This window comes from Pantherophis guttatus, chromosome 16 (assembly GCF_059756535.1).
Source record: "Pantherophis guttatus breed Tessera chromosome 16, ASM5975653v1, whole genome shotgun sequence".
NCBI lineage: Eukaryota > Metazoa > Chordata > Lepidosauria > Squamata > Colubridae > Pantherophis > Pantherophis guttatus.
In genome coordinates this window covers 4,553,388-4,573,457 of record NC_142078.1, presented here as the reverse complement: position 1 = coordinate 4,573,457, position 20,070 = coordinate 4,553,388, and the positions used below count along the sequence as shown (strand labels likewise).

General features: G+C 44.7%; 1 protein-coding gene across 4 annotated transcripts in view; it reads left to right on the top strand.

The window, feature by feature from the left end:
* Positions 1-1,856: 1,856 nt before the first annotated feature.
* Positions 1,857-20,070, top strand: part of NEK6 (NIMA related kinase 6) — a 95,574-nt gene continuing 77,360 nt past the window's right edge. The window contains exon 1 of one of the 4 annotated variants that reach the window (XM_087879890.1): positions 1,857-2,354. The gene's annotated coding sequence lies outside the window, so the exon portion shown is untranslated. The remainder of the gene's footprint in view (positions 2,355-20,070) is intronic. The other 3 variants (XM_087879889.1, XM_087879891.1, XM_087879892.1) reach the window with 3 other exon arrangements.

The window sequence follows — 20,070 nt, the reverse complement described above, 5'->3', positions numbered from 1 at the left end:
TCCATACTTTTGTATATTTATACAAAGTCAGCTTATTGCCCCCACAATCCGGGTCCTCATTTTACCTACCTCGAAAGGATGGAAGGCGGAGTCAACCTTGAGCCTGGTGAGATTTGAACTCGCAGTAATTGCAGGCAGCTGGCAACTTAAGTGCTACTTTTAACAGTAGTTTAGTCTGCTGCGCCACCAGGTTCTCAGCTGTGGTCTGCAGAGCCCTGGGGGTGGGGGCTGTGATGTCATCACAAGGGGGTCTTCGAAGGCCCCCTTGAAGAAATGTTATGGTTTAAATCTTAGTTAAGTCTTGAGGATCCCTGGCCACATTTGGGAAAAAAATTCAGAGAAGAGTAACTAAGAGGATTAAAGGCCTGGAGACTAAAACATACCTGGGGCCTGGTGGCTCAGCAGCAGACTGATAGCATTGTGATTAACACCAGCTGCCTGCAATTACTGTAAGTTCGAATCTCGCCAAGGCTCAAGGTCGACTCAGCCTTCCATCCTTTCTAAGGTAGGTAAATTGAGGACCCAGTTTGTGGGGGCAATAAGCTGACTTTGTATAAAATATACAAAAGGATGAAGGCTATTGCTTAACGCATTGTAAGCCGCCCTGCATCTCCGGAGAAGGGCGGCATATAAATCAAATTAATTAATTAATTAATTAATTAATTAATTAATTAATTAAATAAATACGAAACAATGGATGGAAACTAATCAAGGAGAGAAGCAACCTGGAATTAAAGAGAAACCTGCTGAGGACAATTAACCAGCGGAACAGCTTGCCACTAGAAGTTGTGGGTGCTGCATCCCTGGAGGTTTTTTTAAGAAAAGACTGGACAGCCATTTGTCTGAAATGGTATGGGGTCTCCTGGTTGAGCATCGGGCTGGACTAGAAGACCTCCAAGGCCCCTTCCAGCTCTATCCTGTTCTATTCTTATTCTATTGCTTAACGCATTGTAAGCCGCCCTGAGTCTCCGGAGAAGGGCGGCATATAAATCGAACCAATAAATAAATAGAGCCGTGATAGTACAGTGGTCTAAGCACCCTGTTATTAAGACAGCTGCCTGCAATTACTGCAGGTTCGAATCTCACCAGGCTCAAGGTTGACTCAGCCTTCCATCCTTTCTAAGGTAGGTAAAATGAGGACCCAGTTTGTGGGGGCAATAAGCTGACTTTGTATAAATATACAAAAGGATGAAGGCTATTGCTTAGCGCCTTGTAAGCTGCCCTGAGTCTCCGGAGAAGGGTGGCATATAAATCAAAATTAAAAAATAAATAAATAAATAAATAAATTCATTTAAAGGTGGGGGAAGAAAAGGTAATAACTTCTTTGGCCCAGCCTGCAACACCAGGGCTTCAATGCAAATAACTGGAATAATAAGAATTGCTGGGTTTGGGCAAGCCACCCCCTAAAACCCACAACTTCTTCGGGCGTTTTTTTGACTCTTCCGTTTCAGGGAAAAGCTCCAAGAGACCCTAACGAATCTAACAACAACAACAACAAGTGTCAATCTTTCATTCATCTTTTCCGAAACCTTTTTCCGGAAGTCCAAAAAGGCTACCTTTGTTGCAGAAACAAAACAACAAACAAACGGAAACAACCCTCCAAAAGAAACTCTGTTGCTTTCTCCGCAAACTTTCTCCGGTGCGCAAAAAGAAAACTTTTCTCTTTGCGCACCGAAGTTCAGGGGCCGTCGGCGCGTCCCCTAGAAGAGGGGAGGAGGGGGCTGCTTTGGAGATACCCCCCCCAGACCCTGACCCAGACCCGGGGGGGGTCCCCGGCCTTCCCTCCCCCCACCCATAGGGGGAGGGGGGCCCCTCCAAGCCCCACAAAACCCGACCCCCCTTCCCGCGTCCTCGCTCCTGTGGCTTTGGAGACCGTGGAGGAGGGCGCGCAAAGGGAGCCCCCCCCCGTGCCAACCGCCGCGGCCGAAGGCGCGGGAGCGCGCGCGCAAGGCTCCTCCTCCTCCTCTTCGTCCCCCCCCCTTTCCTGGTGCCTGCGCGCTCGTTCCCGAGGCTAGAGAGACAGAGAGAGAGAGAGCAACGGCGGCCTGCGTGGCAGCTGGGGGGCCCCCGGAGTGGCCACGGGAGCGCGCGTGGCTTGGCTTGCCTTGCGCGAGAGGCGCCCGGCCTGCCTTTCTCCCCCCCTCCCCCTCCCCCTCCCGCGGTGCGGGGGCGGGAGCGCGCGTCCGGCAGGACGGAGGGAGCAGCCAGCCAGCGCGGGGACGCGCGCGGGAGTGGGGCAACCTCGCGTCCGACTGCTGGAGAGCCCCGGCTGGAGCAACAGCAGAAACAGCAGCCGGAGGAGCAAAAGCAGAGGCGCCACCGGCGAAGGGGGCCCGAGGGCGCCCGGTTGGCAGGTAAGGAAGCCCTGGCTCGGTGGGGGGGGGCAGGGGCTCTGGAGGCCCGTGGGGAGGGGGCACCCAGAGGCCGGCTAGCCACTCCCCCCCTCCCCCTCCATCCCTGGGAGGAGGGGTCGCCTCCCCCTTTTTCCCTTCTTCCAATCTCTCCCACCCACCCTGGAGACCCCCCCCCCCGGTTGGCGCGGCTCGGAGTTGAGTCCCCCCCCACCTCCCCGAGTGAACGTTACAGGTCCGCGCGGCCCTCGGCGTGGGTGGCCGCCGAGGCTCGGGACCGAGACGGGCTCTGTGTCCCCACCAACCCCCCCACCCCCCACCCAACTTGTTTTGATGTTTGAGCTTCAGCTTCGGTTGGAGGTTTGTGTGTGTGGGGGTGTGTGACTGCCCCTCTCCCCCACCCACCCCCTAAATTGCTTGGGGGGGGTTCCCGTGGAAGGGCGAGGGGCCCACCTTGCAAGCAGCGTGGGCCCCGGGTCTTCCTCCCCTCCCCACAATGCCTCTCCTCCTCCTCCTCCTCCTCCTCCTTTTTCTCCTCTGGCGCGTGGCTGGCCAGCCTTTTTTGAGGGGGGGGGCGTTTCCACGTCGGACTTGCTATGAGTTTTTTTTTTTTTTTAACTCGAGTTTTTATTTTTATATTATTTATACATATCAAAGGCGTGAATAGGGTGATACCTGGGCGGGTAGCATACATTTTGATACAAATAGACATAATATTATTTGCTCATGGTTATTACATTTCAGGTTCATGGTTTCATATGGTTTAAACATACCTAATAGACTACCACCCTTCAATTTCTAAAGCCCCCTCTTATTATTACATATATCTTGTTATATTAATATCTCTCTATCTCTCTATATCTATCTATCTATCTATTTATCTATCTATCTATCCATCCATCCATATCTATCTATCTATCTATCTATCTATCTATCTATCTATCTATCTGATAGATATGGATGGATAAATAGATAGATATAGAGATATATCTATCTATCATCTATCTATCTATCATCTCTCTCTCTCTCTCTCTATCTATCCATCCATACCTATCAGATAGATAGATATGGATGGATGGATGGATAGATAGATAGATATAGAGATCTATCTATCTATCTATCTATCTATCTATCTATCTATCTATATCTATCCATCCCTATCTATCTATCATCTATCTATCCATCCATATCTATCTATCTATCTATCTATCTATCTATCTATCTATCTATCTATCTATCTATCTCTATATCTATCTCTCAATTCTATCTATCTATATCTCTCTGTATTTCTCTATATCTATCTATCCATCCGTATCTATCTATCTATCCATCCGTATCTATCTATCTACTATTATTCCACTCGTAGTTCTATCTCTATTTGAACTTCCCACCCACCCCCCCAACTTGTTTTGATGTTTGAGCTTCAGCTTCGGTTGGAGGTTTGTGTGGGGGTGTGTGACTGCCCCTCTCCCCCACCCACCCCCTAAATTGCTTGGGGGGGGTTCCCGTGGAAGGGGGAGGGGCGTGACACATTGCCCTTTGGGGTTTGCGTGGGGAGGGGAGGGCGAGGATTAAGAAGGCTGAGTGCCATTGGTCCTGCTTTAACCCGCTTCCTGGACAGGTTCCTATCCTCAGCCAGGCCCAAGTCAGGTCCAGGCCGAGGAAAAGAGCCCACCCCACCATACATCCACTCACTCCCCCCAGAATCAAAATACTTCATCAGTTTGAATCTTGGGGGGGGGGAATCCTTGGATGGGAAGCTTAGGGAGCAGCAGAGACGGTGGGTTGGGGGTCTCTGGCTTGGGTGGGGGCTTGCTTTGACACAGGCCCCCCTGCAGCCCAGACAGGACATTTCCACCTCCTCTCTGGAGCCCAGTTCCTCCTCTTCTCCTCCAGCTTCTCCCAGCAGAATCAGCAAGCAGGAAGGGCCACTCCAGGTGCCCTGGAGGCCCTAAGCCTGGGCCTAGAATGGCCCCCCTCCCCAGGCGAGGGGTGGCCCCCTGCTGCCTTTGGTTTAATAGAGATCTCCAGTATTTAGGCCACAGGACCTGCGTGGCTTCGGGAGGCCCCAGGCCTCACCTGCAGGGTTTCCCCTCGTCTTGCTGGGACAGGTTTCTCTTCATTCCTGTCACCCAGAGGTTGGGGTGGGTAGGATACCTTTCCTGGGTCTTGATTTATGCACATACGACACGGCAGGGAGATCTGTTTACACGCCTATTTTTCTTTCTTTCTGGATTAGCCAAGTGCAGGAAGAAACTCCTCTGGTTAAATCACTATAAACATTGTCTGTCTATCGGATCTCTTATCTCCATGTGTCTGTCTGTCTGTCTGTCTGTCTATTTATTATCTGTCTATATCTATCTCTCTATTATTTATCTATCTATCTATCTATCTATCTATCTATCTATCTATCTATCTATCTATTATCTATTTATCTAATATCTTTGTCTTCTATCTAATCTATTTATCTATCATTATCCATCTATCTAGTATCTGTCTGTCTATCTAATCTCTATTATCTGTCTCTATCAATATCTATCTAATATCTATTATCTGTCTATCTCTATATCAATCTATCAATCTATCTATATCTATCTATCTAATATCTTTGTCTATCTAATATATTATCTATCTATCCATCATTATCCCTCTATCTAGTATCTCTCTCTATCTAGTCTCTATTATCTGTCTCTATCAATATCTATCTAATATCTATTATCTGTCTATATCTCTCTATCTATCTATCTATCTATCTATCTATCTATCTATCTAATCTTTGTCTTCTATCTAATCTATTATCTATCTAATCTATTATCTATCTATCTATCATTATCCATCTATCTAGTATCTGTCTATCTAATCTCTATTATCTGTCTCTATCTAATATCTTTATGTCTGTCTTCTATCTAATCTATCTGTTTATCTATCTATCTATCTATCATTATCCATCTATCTAGTATCTGTCTCTATCTAATCTCTTATTATCTCTCTATATCTATATCTATCTATCTATCTATCTATCTAATCTATATCTAATCTCTTTATCTGTCTGTCTTCTATCTAATCTATTATCTATCATCTATCTATCTAATCTCTTTGTCTGTCTTCTGTCTATCTAATCTCTGTCTGCCTGTCTCTCTAATCTCTTGTATCTATCTGTCTATTTTCTGCCTATTTAATCCTTCTCTCTCTCTCTCTCATCTATCTTGGGCTTGACTCTCTACCCAGGCCCCTGCTGACTAGCACTGTGTCTCTAGAACCATCACTTGCTGAAACCTCAAACTTCTTAGCAATAAACTTCAGCTTAATGTGAGGTTTTAGGAATGTGGTTACGGGCAACCGCCCTTTTGGAATTTTTATGCCAACCCGTTTCCAACCTCCCCGATGTAAAACCAGAAATGATAGGTGGAAGTAAGCAAACGGGCCTCCAGAGTGGACTAGGCAAATAAAATCATTTAAATGGAATAAGGAGTCACCTCTGTGCTCTAGCTAGCCGCTCTTTCCCAGGGAGGGAGGTTTGCAGGAACCCACCTTCCATAATAATTATTCTCATTTCGGATAGCAGCAGGAATACTGCAATTTTTTTTCTCTCTCTCCTTGTGTATACTCTGCAAAAAGATACATATATATATTGCATGTACCTGTATGGTTTATCTCCAGATAGTATAAATCAGGGGTGTCAAACTAGATGTCAAGTTTCCGAAAGATACCCTAATTAATTCATGAGCCATGATCCAAACTTCAAAGGAAATATAGTCATTTGATTAGGAGCACCATTCCGGCAATACTGGGATGCAGTTAGGACTGATCCTACGTAGATTTACGTTCCCCTATGACCCTGTCTCTCCCCTCCTCTCTGGCCATGTCATAAATCACATTCTCCCATGAACCACTTTGGCTGGCTGTGAAACCTAACACCCCCCTTCTGATTGCGGTCAGGAAGAATGTATGGAATTCACTTCAGTTCTCCCTCCCTCCTGCTCACGGCAACTTGAAAGCTTTGCAAGTTGACATTCGGCTCCCCTCACTTCCTGAGGGCGACCTGCACAAAGCAAAACAATTCGAGTACAGATGCAGAGTTTAGGGATGTGACCCCCCCCCCTCCAACCAGGCTTGTTTGGATTTTCTGCATGAAATTTGGCTATAAGGGGATCAGCCTGGATGTTTCGACTCTTTACCCAAGATTTCTTCGAGGGCGGGATCAGCATTGTAGTCATCCTCCAAGGGCCAGCCGGGGGGGCGGGGAAATGGGACAGAAGGCAGACGGGACAGATGCCTCCTACAAAAATATGTCGGCCAAAACGGAGTGGGTGGAGCTCACGCATGGGCCCACAGCACCCCGTTTTCGGCCTGGACGGCCTCCTGCAGCACTCTGCTGGCCAAAACGGGTGTGTGGGGGCCACACATGGCTCCCCGTGCTCTGTTTTCACTAGCAGAGGCATCGTGGGCCGGTCATTTGCTATTTCCAGGCCGTCCCCATGGGCCAAATCTAAGAACCTCATGGGTTTTATCTGGCCCGCAGGCCTTGAGTTTGATACCTCCTGGTATAAATCTTATCCAGGGCGGTTCTTTTTTTAAATTCTAGGCTAAAATGGAAACAATGCTTTTATCATTTAGAATTAGAATTCTTTTTTTCCCCCTTTTTCTAAAGTGTTTTATTTTTACGTTTAAACAGACAATACATCGTTCATTATCCAGTGTGTCATCTGAGTGCATATTTTTGTGCCATCATCTTCCTCCTTTACCATCATTTCCTTGCTACATTTCTACCTTACTTTTTATTTATTTATTTTATTTTATTTATATACCGCCCTTCTCCCAAAGGACTCAGGGAGTGAACAGCCATAATAAAAACAATGTACAAAATAGAATTTAAAAGCAGATTAAAATTAAGAGCCTTGGTAGTACAGTGGTTTAATGCACCCTGTTATTAACACAGCTGCCTGCAATTTCTGCAGGTTTGAATCTTACCAGGCTCAAGGTTGACTCAGCCTTCCATCCTTTCTAAGGTAGGTGAAATGAGGACCCAGTTTGTGGGGGCAATAAGCTGACTTTGTATAAATATACAAAAGTATGAAGGCTATTGCTTAACGCACTGTAAGCCGCCCTGAGTCTCCGGAGAAGGGCGGCATATAAATCAAATTAAAAAAAAAAAATTAAATCATAGGCTGAATTTAAAACTCTCATTTTAAAACCAATTTTAAAACCCCATTAAAACCAAATTAAAATCGTTTATCCCATCAGAACGGCTTGCTGGAATAACAGGGTCTTCACTGCATGACGGAAGGCGCGGAGGTCGGTGATCCTTCGTATGTCCGGGGGCAATTCATTCCAGAGGGCAGGGGCCCCCACAGAGAAGGCTCTCCCCCTGGGGGTCGCCAGTCTACAAATTTAAAAATTTACATTTTAATTTAATTTATTACAACATTTTTTTCTTGCATGCATTTATATTAATTTTTATTATAGCTCATCTCTATCCATTGATAGAATTGCCCCCCGTATCCTGTAATACTCCGATGATCAAGTTATTGCTTTATCATTTTGAATTAGAATTCTTTATTGGCCAAGTGCGATTAGAGACACCCAAGGAATTTGTCTGCGGTGCATAAGCTCTCAGTGTGCACACAACTATAGTGATAGATTGTTATTCTGGTCGTTGTAAAAAATGCATACGTCAGAAAATCATAGATACAACACTTAGTTTTGGTAATGGATCTGAAATAAATTTAAGAGATAATTCTGCAAATGTGAAGGCCGCTGGCTGTAGCGGTGGGCCATCGTCTCCAGCAAGTTTCTAGAAATTATCTGTACTTTTTGGAGTATAAGACGCACTTTGTTCCTCCCCAAAAGAGGGTGGAAATGTTAGCGCGTCTTATAGACCGAATGTGGCCATTTTTGACCTCCCGAACCCCCCTCCCCAAGCACGTCCCAAAAATGGGGCTCTTTTTTGCAAAAATGCGACCTGCAGAGGGTTTGGGAGGCCTGTAGAGTGCTCCTGGGAGCTGGGGAGGGCAAAAACGGGACGGGTGGGGCAGTGGTGAAATCCAATTTTTTTTTTACTACCAGTTCTGTGGGCGTGGCTTGGTGGGCATGGCAGGGGAAAGATACTGCAAAATCTCCGTTCCCTCCCCACTCCAGGGGAAGGATATAGCAAAATCCCCATTCCCTCCCCACTCCTGGGGGAAGGATATTGCAAAATCCCCATTCCCACCCCACTCTGGGGCCAGCCAGAGGTGGTATTTGCTGGTTCTCCGAACTGCTCAAAATTTCCGCTACCAATTCTGCAGAACCTGCAAGAACCTGCTGGATTTCACTCCTGGGGTGGGGTGGGGGGTTTGGGAGGCCAAAAACGGGGCCATTTTTTGCAAAAACGGCATGCGCCGAGGGTTTGGGAGGCCTGCAGAGTGCTCCTGGGGGCTGGGGAGGGCAAAAACCGGACACGCGGAGGCCGAAAACTATTTTTCTTTCTTGTTTTCCTCTTTGAAATCTTGGTGCGTCTCACAGTCTGAAAAAATACGGCAATGGTGACAGAATCAGATCGCAGAGCTTTGCTTCCAAAAATTCCTCTTTTTTTTTTGAAAGGGCCCTGAATTCTCTTAAAGCTTGTTTGGCAGGTTTAGTTAAAGACAAAAATCTTAAGAACTGAGAAAGGAATTGGTTTATATTGTAAAGTGTTGCCTTCTGAGTAAATTTCTCTAAATTGGGTACGGTAGAAGTATTTCTCTCCCCCTCCCCCTTTGACTAGGTGGCTCAGTGGCTAAGACGCTGAGCTTGTCGATCAGAAAGGTTGGCAGTTTGGCGGTTCGAATCCCTAGTAGAGGTCTCCTGTATGAGAGCAGGGGGTTGGACTAGATGACCTCCAAGGTCCCTTCCCACTCTGTTACTGTTACTTTCCGTCCTTCCTTCTCTTCTCTTCTCCTCTCTTCTCTTCTCTTCTTTTTCCTTCCCTCTTCATTCTCCTTCTTTTTTTTTTTAATATGATTTATATGCCGCCCTTCTCCGGAGACTCAGGGTGGCTTACAATGCGCTAAGCAATAGCCTTCATCCTTTTGTATATTTATACAAAGTCAGCTTATCGCCCCCACAATCCGGGTCCTCATTTTACCTACCTTAGAAAGGATGGAAGGCTGAGTCAACCTTGAGCCTGGCAAGATTCGAACCTGCAGAAATTGCAGGCAGCTGGTATTAAATTACAATGCATTAGTCTGCTGAGCCTGGTGGCTTCTCCCTTCTTCTCCCTTCCCTTTTTCCCTTCTTTTTTCCTTCCTTGCCCTCTTCCCATCTTCCCATCTTTTTTCTTTCTCTTTCCTCTTTCCCTTTCTCCTTTCCTTGTCCCGTCTTGCATCCTCAAATGCAGAAGGGGAAACATTTCTTCTTTGGTTTTGTTATTATAGTTTGTTTTGCTAGCCCTCTGCCGGTGAAAACAGAGCTTGGGGGGGCCGTGTGTGTCCCCCCCCAGCTCCGTTTTCACTGGCAGAGGCACCGTGGGCCAGTCCTTCGCCGTTTTCTAGGGCGGCCCCACGAGCCGGATCCGACCCATGGACCTTGAGTTTGACATCTTTGCTCTAAATCAGTGTTTCTCAATCTTGGTAGCTTGAAGATGGGTGGACTTCAACTCCCAGAATCCCCCAGCCAGCACTGCTGGCTGGGGGATTCTGGGAGTTGAAGTCCACCCATCTTCAAGCTTCCAAGGTTGAGCAACACTGCTCTAAATGCTCTCGGAAAAGACATGAAAAGCCATGGATCCCATTACGTGTGGAGATTCTCAGTCATCCCGGATCCCATTGGATCCCACTGTCTTGTATTCTTTGATGAACAAGGCTGAAGGAAAGACATTGCTCTTGTCTAGGAGATCATCTCTTCGTCTCACCTCCGTGCAGCGGCTGGTTGCAGAGGTGGATTTCATATAATTTTTTCCCACCGGTTCTCCGCATGCTGAAAATTTGAGCTCGCTTCGCTCTCTCTCTCTCTCGTGCCTTCCGTGCATGTACCCCACCTTTCGTGCATGCTTTTTGCTCGCGCGGGTGGCTTGCATACATGTGTGCGGCTTAGAAAATGTGTCTGAATAGGACAGCATAGCGCCGGGGCAGGTGGGCCCGCAGGTCGCCATTACCGCTTTGCCCGAACCGGCTGTATCCCACCACTGGCTGGTTGTGGTACTCCGTGGGAGTTATTGCAAGACCGGCGCGTGCTTGAAATGTCGCTCATGTTTGCTCACCGACTCGTGTGTTTTTGTATCAGCGTGCATTATTTTAATAATAATAATAATAATAATAATAATAATAATAATAATAATAATAATAATAATAATAATAATAATTTTGAAGAAGATGAACTGTGGATACGAACTTGCAAAGAAAGGACTGAAAATCTCGCACTTGATGTACATGGATGATTTGAAGCTGTTTGGTAAAACAAAAGCTGAACTGAATTTATTAATTGAAAACACAAAAGAATTCAGCCAAGACATCGGTATGCAGTTTGGAATTGACAAATGTGCAACAATAGCAACCAAAGCAGGCAAGATCATAGAAGAGAATGGAATAGAACTAGAGAATGAAGAAATGATAAAGGCAGTAAAATCAGAAGAAGGCTACAAGTACTTGGGGATATTAGAAGCCTCTGACTTAATGCATAATAAAGTCAAGGAATTAACTTCAGCCAAGTACATTTGGTGAATTCGTAAGATATTAATGTCCAAATTGAGTGGAGAAAACATCATAAAAGCCATAAATACCTGGGCTATACCTGTGATTAGATACTCTGCAGGAATAATTGACTGGACCCAGATGGAGTTAGACAATTTGGACAAAAAAACAAGGAAGCTTATGACAATGAATCATGCCTTGCACCCTAAAAGTGATGTTGACCGATTATATTTGCCAAGAGCAGAGGGTGGTCGAGGACTCCTACAAGTAAAGCAGGCTGTGGAAGAAGAAAAACGCAGCTTGAATGGTTACATCCAGAAAAGTGAAGAACCAATGATTAAGGAAGTAAATAAAGGAGGCCTTTTAAAGACAACTAAAACAAAAGCGGAATATAAGAAAGAAGTAATTGAGCAGCGAGCTGAAAATTGGAAAAGCAAAGCTCTGCATGGCCAATACTTGAAAAGTATTGAAGGCAAAGCTGACCAGAAACTAACTTGGAACTGGTTAAGATCAGGAGTAGTGGAAAAAGAAACAGAAAGCTTTATTTTGGCAGCTCAAGAACAAGCCCTAGCCACAAACTGTATGAAGGCAAAAATTCAACATGTTACCACCAACAGCAAATGCCGCCTCTGCAATGAGAAAGATGAGACAGTCGACCACCTGATCAGTGGGTGCAGCAAAATTTCACAAACTAACTACCTACAACGCCATGACCGCGTTGCTAAGATCATTCACTGGAAATTGTGCCAGAAGTTTGGATTTGAGTACAGCAAAAACCACTGGGAACATCAGGTTGAGAAAGTTTTAGAGAATGAGAAACTCAAGATCTTGTGGGACTTCAGGATTCAGACTGACAGGCACTTGGTCCACAACACACCTGACATAACAATAGTTGAAAAGAAAAAAGTATGGTTCATTGACATTGCAATACCTGGTGATGCACGGATTGAAGATAAGCAGCAAGAAAAAAAATCACAAAGTACCGGGACTTGCAAATTGAAGTTGAGCGACTGTGGAAAAAGAAATCGTGTGTTGTCCCGATTGTAATTGGAGCCCTTGGAGCAATACCCAAAGGGCAACCCCGCTATTTAGAAATTCTAAATTTACCGGACTTGAACATTTTGACTCTACAAAAAGCCACCTTACTCGGAACAGCTGACATCCTCCGACGATACCTTAACAGTTCCTAGGTCCTTGGTTAGGACTCGAGCTGCTGAGCTATTAACTTCTTCTTCTTCTTCTTCTTCTTCTTCTTCTTCTTCTTCTTCTTCTTCTTCTTCTTCTTCTTCTTCTTCTTCTTATTATTATTATTATTATTATTATTATTATTATTATTATTATTATTATTATTATTATTATTATTTGGAATTAGTGCTTCTGTCTCCACTTCTGACAGACCTCAAAATAGAAGAAGTAGAAGGAAAGCTTTGAGATTCTCCTGCGTGTTTTGGATCTCTCTATCTGAACTTTCCAGCGAAGGGGACCTTGTGTAGCCTGTTTATTTGTGGCTGTCATGTCTTTGGGTTGTGTGATCATTGGGGAGTCAGCCCTTGTTGCTCTCCTGAGCTGCTCCCATGAATACGATTATGGTAGGAGTTGCGCGTCGGTACAAGGAGAGCAAAACAACCTGTCCTGGGTTTGACTGAAGTTGTACTGATGATGTTACCTGGTTGAGTAATTAAACGTCTGCAAGAAAACAAACAAGAGAGCCCCATGGAACCCAGTCCTCGTCCTCCTCCTCCTCCTTCCCTCCCTTCTAGCACTGATGAGGTTACCTAGTTGGGTAATGAAACGTTTGCAAGAAAAGGTCAGTACTACTGTATATAAACAGGGAGCAAGGCCCATTCAATAGCACCGATGAAGTTATCTAGATTGGTAATGAACCTAAGTCTGCGCTACTATTAATCTTCTCATCGTTCCCATCACCCATCTCCTCCCACTTATGACTGTAATCTTGTTGCTGGTATCCTTACAATTTATATTGACTGTTTCCTATTATGATTTGATTGCTTATCAGTACCCTATGACTATCATTAAGTGTTGTGCCTTTTTGATTCTTGACGAATGTATCTTGTCTTTTATGTACACCAAGAGCGTATGCACCAAAGACAAATTCCTGTGTGTCCAATCACACTTGGCCAATAAATAATTCTATTCTGTTCCGTTCCGTTCCGATCCTATCCTATCACTGGTGGGTTCCTCCCGGTTCGGTCCGGTTCGGCTGAGCCGGTAGCCGTGACGATATGATGTCACCGAACTGGTTCTCCCCCCCCACTCCCCCACCCACCCACGTTATTCTTACCTTTTATTTGGTCCCACCCCCAATCTATTGCTACCTCCTGAGTCCCAGCTGATGACTAGAGGGAAAAAAAACTGTTTAAACTCTTGCCAGGGGGCTTCAAAGGGCTGCCCTACAGCTGATTTTATTTTTATTTATTTTATTTTTCAATTTATATACCGCCCTTCTCCCTGAGGACTCAGGGCGGTGCACAGCCAGAATTAAAAACATGAAATACAAATATTAAAAACAATTAAAATCTATATAAATTTGGCCCAAAATTTAAAAAACCACAAACCAATTAAACATTTAAAAATTTTAAAAAAATTTCTTCCTAAGCCAGCCCGGCTTGCTGATCAGTGTTAAAAGCAAACAAATGAGTCGGGTTGTAAGTGCGAGGACCTTCCAGAAATGACTCTGACCAGCTAGCCACGCCCACCTAGTCACATGACCTCCAAGCCACACCCACAAAATAAACCACGCCCACAGAACCGGTAGTAAAAAAATTTAGAACCTAGCCCTGTATCCTATCCTATCCTGTCCTGTCCTGTCCTGTCCTGTCCTGTTCTAAACATCTGCAAGAAAACAGCCAAGTTCAGAGAGCATCAAGAAACCCACAGTCATTCTCCTCCTCCTCTTCCTCCTCCTCCCTTCTAGCACTGATGATGTTACTTAGTAGGGTAAGGAAACGTCTACCACAAACAACCAGACTCAGAGACCACCAGGGATGCCTCATTTCAACCCTCATTTCAAACTGAGCCTTGGTGGCCCAGTGGACTAAGTGCTGTTAAAAGTAGCACTTAAGTTGCCAGTTGTCTGCAATTACCGCGAGTTCAAATCTCACCAGGCTCAAGGTTGACTCAGCCTTCCATCCTTTCTAAGGTAGGTGAAATGAGGACCCAGATTGTGGGGGCAATAAGCTGACTTTGTATAAAAAAAGAACACCGCTGGGGGGGGGGGCGAAAGCCCTACTAAGCAGGTATATACAAAAGTATGAAGGCTATTGCTTAACACATTGTAAGCCGCCCTGAGTCTCCGGAGAAGGGCGGCATATAAATCGAACCAATAAATAAATACATACATACATACATACATACATACATACATACATACATACATACATACATAAATAATAAGCAAACAAACCCTGGGCTACAAATGTTTGCTTCCTTGCACTTATAGAGGTGTGACGAAGCACCCTTATATCTTATAGCTCCAAAGTCTGGAACTGTTTGTTAGTCTTACTTTAGAAAGCCCGTCTGTGTTTAGTTACACCTGTGTGGAAACCTCTTGCTACAGAGATGGGAAAAAAATCACCTTTGGGGGTGTTGTGACAGAGCTGTGCAGGGCGAAGAGATTTTATTTCCTACATCTCCCAGGGTGAAAAGCCACTCAGGCATCCATCCGTGTGCCTCTTCCGGGAAAGCAACAATCCAGGAGGCCACGGTGGTTCTGAACTCACACAGGGCTCAAAACACAACAGGATTCTCTCCTTGTGAATGTTTTTTAGTTTCCATCAGTCTCTCTCTCTCCTGGGTATCGGTGGGGAACTCAGGGGTAAACAAGCAGGCTCCGGGTTGTAATTACTTGTTGTGAAAAAAGGATCTCCGGAGATCGCAGGTCATTTCATATTTACTTCTCAGCCTTCCCAACAGCAGCGGAGATACGAAGTGTGCATGTTAAATGTTGCACGTGATGGAAGAAGAGGGAAGGAGAAAGGGGAAAAGAGAGAGGGAAATGGATGGAAGGAGAGGAGAAGGAGAGAGGGGAGAGGAGGAGAGGAAAAGGGAGGAGAGGGAAGGAGAGAGGGAAATGGATGGAAGCAGAGGAGGAGAGACAGAAGAGGAGAAGAGAGAGGAGAAGAGAGGGAAGGAGAGAGGGGAAAGGAGAGAGGGAAATGGAAGGAGAGGAGAGGGAAGTGGAGAAGAGGAGAGGGGAGAGGAGGAGAGGAAAAGGGAGGAGAGGGAAGGAGAGGGGGAAATGGATGGAAGCAGAGGAGAAGGAGAGAGGGAAGGAGAGGGAGGTGGAGAAGAGAGAGGAGAAGGGAGAGAAGGAGAGGAAAAGGGAGAAGTAGAGAGGGGAAAGGAGAGGGGGAAAGGGATGGAAGCAGAGGAGAAGGAGAGAGGGAAGGAGAGGGAGGTGGAGAAGAGAGAGGAGAAGGGAGAGAAGGAGAGGAAAAGGGAGAAGTAGAGAGGGGAAAGGAGAGGGGGAAAGGGATGGAAGCAGAGGAGAAGGAGAGAGAAGTGGAAGGAGAGGGAAGTGAAGAAGAAGAGAAGGGAGAGGAGGAGAGGAAAAGGGAGAGGTAGAGGGGAAAGGAGAGAGGGAAAGGGATGGAAGCAGAGGAGAAGGAGAGAAGGAAGGAGAGGGAAGGAGAGAGGGGAAAGGAGAGGGAAATGGATGAAAGCAGAGGAGAAGGAGAGAGGGAAGTGGGGAAGAGGAGAGAGGAGAAGGGAGAGGAGGAGAGGAAAAGGAAGAATTAGGAGAAAGGAGAGAGGGAAAAGGGATGGAAGCAGAGAAGGAGAGAGGGAAGGAGGGAAATGGAGAAGGGAGAGGAGGAGAGGAAAAGGGAGAAGTAGAGAGGGAAAAGGAGAGAGGGAAAGGGATGGAAGCAGAGGAGGAGAGAAGGAAGGAGAGGGAAGAGGAGAGGGGAGAGGAGGAGAGGAAAAAGAAGGAGAGGGAAGTAGGGGAAAGGAGAGAGATAAGTACATAGAATGTTATGGTACAATTATGAAAATAATGGTTACAACTATGACATACAACATGTATTTAAAAGAGAGTGTAAGGTAGGAAAAGGGATGCGGTGGCTCAGGGGCTAAGACCCTGAGCTTGTCGACTGAAAGGTCGGCAGTTCAGCGGTTCGAATCCCTAGTGCTGCTTAACGGGGTGACTTGTCCCAGCTTCTGCCAACCTAGCAGTTCGAAAGCACGTAAAAAAAATGCAAGTAGAAAAATAGGGACCACCTTTGGTGGGAAGGGAACAGCATTCCATGCGGCTTTGGCATTGAGTCATGCCGGCCACATGACCACAGAATTATCTTCAGACAGTGCTGGCTCTTTGGCTTCGAAACAGAGATGAGCACCGCCCCCTAGAGTCAGGAACGACTAGCACACATGTGCGAGGGGAACCTTTACCTTTATAAGGTAGGATTAAGAGAACACTGGTTATAATCAGGGTGTATAATACTATGTATACTTAAAAAGGACTGGATACAGCCAGTACACTACCGTTGCAAAAACTGGAAACGCGGTGTATTATAAAGAAAAACGTGTAATACAAATATGTTTTTTTTTTAAAAAAATAAATAAATTTTGCATGTTCTTGCGGAGTACACACACAGACAGACAGACACACAAAAATGTGTTTCCCCGATTCTGTGGGCTAAGCCATCTGATCGGGCAGATTCCTGCCAGGGAAGGGAAAAAAAAATGCAAAGGGGGGGGATGGGTCAGAAGAATTTTGTTTTTGGTTGGGTGGCTAGTGCAGAAGAGGGAAGCATTGTTTCAACAAGAAGAACAAACCCGCGCCCCCCCTTCTTGCAAAATGGCAAAACTTCCTCCCTCCCTCCTATTTCTTGGCAAAAAGCAGCTTTGATTTTTGTGGCACAGTCCGGTTCGTTCCTGCAAGATATTTCTCCTCTTTTTCCAAACCCAGCTTTGTCCTTTTGGAAAATAAAGCTTTTGCAGCCTTTCGACAACGGAAAATAAGCTTTTGCAGCGTTCTCCAAGGACAAGCAAACCTTAAAAGGTGTGTGTGACACAACACGAGACATAACAACTATTTTGCAATTGAGAAGCTGAGGCCTCTTTCTCGCTTTCTTCATTAAAGCGTCCGTTTCTGACCGCAGCTCGCTCCGCCTAATGGGGCGATTTTGCGAGGAACCTAACGGCACCCATTTAAAATCCCTCTTAGTTAGACTTTTATCAAACCTTGTTGTCTAAAACGAAGCTGATAATGTTCAGTTCCTGCTTGTTATAACAGAATAACAGAGTTGGAAGGGGCCTTGGAGGTCTTTTAGTCTGACACCCCCCCCCCTGCTCAGACAGGAGATTCGGTACCATTTCAGACAAATGGTCTGTGCCTTGGTGGCGCAGCAGACTAAAGTGCTGTTAAGTAACACCAGCTGCCTGAAATTACTGCAAGTTCAAATCTCGCCAGGTTCAAGGTTGACTCAGCCTTCCATCCTTCCGAGGTAGGTGAAATGAGGACCCAGATTGTGGGGGCAATAAGCTGACTTTGTATAAAATATACAAAAGTATGAAGGCTATTGCTTAACACATTGTAAGCCGCCCTGAGTCTCCGGAGAAGGGCGGTATATAAATCAAATTAAAAAAAAATACAATAACTAAATAAATGGTTGTCCAATCATTTCTTAAAAATTTCCAGCGTTGGAGCATTCATTCTTTTTTAAAAAAAAAAGTTTTATTTTTTTTTCTTTTCTCCTCTCCCACGTTCATGCACATCTTTATTTTCTTTTTTTTTTTTTGAACACTTTTTTGAAGTGTTGGTCGTTTCTTATCTTATACAATTAGTCAAATTCAAATGCATTTTACTCAATTACAATTTTTGTCAATATCGTCTTCCCCCCCTTTCCTTTTTTTAAATATACCTCAGTATTTCTATACTTGCATACATAAACATCTTCTTCTTTTATCCCTAAATTCTAACTTTACTATTTATACATATTTGTCCTCTTTTATTCTTAAACAATTCATTCTTTTTCTTAATATATTTACATTTGTTTGTTCAGAGCTGCCTTTCTTCCACTTCATCTTTTCTATTGTAAGCAATCTTTCTCCTCAAACCTAGCCTCTCCCTCTTCTCCTTCCAACTTTCTTTCCCCACCTCCTTCTTCTCTTCTTGACTTCCCCTTCCCTTCTCCTTCTCCTCCTCTTTTCCTCCCTGTCTTACCTTCTCTCCTACTCTACTTTCCCTTCCCTTCCCTCTGCCATCTGTCTCTCTCCTTCCTCCTTTTGAAGCATTCATTCTGGAGGCAAGTTGTTCCACTGGTTGATTGTTCCCACGGTCTGGAAATTAAACTCTCAATGTACAGAAAGAAAAAAATAAAATATATTCGTCAAGAATCATAAGATATAACACTTAGTGATAGTCATAGGATATTAATAAGCAATCAAAATCATACTAGGAAACAACAAAATATAAGTTGTAAAGATACAAGCAGCATGGATATAGCCATAAGTGGGAATAGAGTAGAGTAGAGTAGAGTAGAGTAGAGTAGAGTAGAGTAGAGTAGAGTAGAATAGAATAGAATAGAATAGAATAGAATAGAATAGAATAGAATAGAATAGAATAGAATAGAATAGAATAGAATAGAATAGAATTCTTTATTGGCCAAGTGTGATTGGCCAAAGGAATTTGTCTTGGTGCATACGCTCTTGATGTAGATAAAAGATGCATTTGTCAAGAATCATAAGGTACAACACTTAATGATAGTCATAGGGAACAAATAAGCAATCAAATCATATTAGGAAACAGTTAATATAAATCATAAGGATACCAGCAACAAGGTTACAGTCATGCAGTCATAAGTGGGAGAAGATGGGTGGTGGGAACGATGAGAAGATTAATAGTAGTGCAGACTTAGTGAATAGTTTGACAGTGTTGAGGGAATTATTTGTTTAGCAGAGTGATGGCGTTCGGGGAAAAATCTGTCCTTGTGTCTAGTTGTTCTGGTGTTTTGAGGATAGGAGTTGAAGCAATTTATGTCCAGGATGCGAGGGGTCTGTAAATATTTTCCCAGCCCTCTTTTTGACTCGTGCAGTATACATTTGTTTCATATTTTTTATTAGTTAATCAAAACATAAAGTACAGAAATACATAGAAAAATGGAAATAATGGGAGAAAAGGGGGAAGAGGAAAAAATGTAGGTTGAGAAGGAAAAGGAAAGCATTGACTTTTGGAGTCTTATTTCTTTTGGAGAAATAGAACAAGGTGTAATAACAGATAAACCTCAATGTTTTACTTTTACGTAATAATATATATATATATTAGCAGTTTTTATAATAACAAACCTATCTAATTAGCAAAAACCGAAGTTTCATTCCCCCACCCCCACTTTCAAGCTCAAAAGTCCAGAAGCGGTTTCCAAGTAGAAATATATATATATATTTGTTTTCTTTCGCTTTAATCCAGAGGTCTTCAAACTTGGCAGCTTTTAAGACTTGTGAACTTCAACTCCCAGAATTCTCCAGCCAGCATAGCATAGCTGGCTGGAGAATTCTGGGAGTTGAAGTCCACAAGTCTTAAAAGCTGCCAAGTTTGAAGACCTCTGCGCCATCTCTGCTAACTCCATCCATTTTTTTGCAGCCATTTGTGCATTGTGGGAATCAAGATAGGATGTGAATTCTTGGCCCAGCCTGGGGTGTGTGGTGGGGGTCTGGGGGTCAGGTAGAGACCCCCCACCCACCCCGAGGGCTGCAGGCAGTCTGTTTTCCGGAAGGCTGTGCTGCTGATTCGCCTCTTAATTATTTTTATTTTCATCTCTTGGTTTATTCAACGAGAAATGCCTGCCAGGTTCTGGAACCGCCATTCGTTGTGCATTTCCAAGGAAGAAATTTGTTGGGCTGCTCAGGCAGCGCATGTCATTGTGCACCCATTGTGCAGACATTTTTCCTGGGACGTATCGGGAACAGCCCTTCTGCTTGCCCGGGCCTGTCTGTGAGTCAGAAGCTTCCCTCTGTCTCAAGGGGCCGGGCCGGGCAAAGGGGGGGATTGCTCAAGTTGAGAATTTCCCCTTGGCTTCTGCTACCCGGATTTGTCTCATAAGAAGGACTCT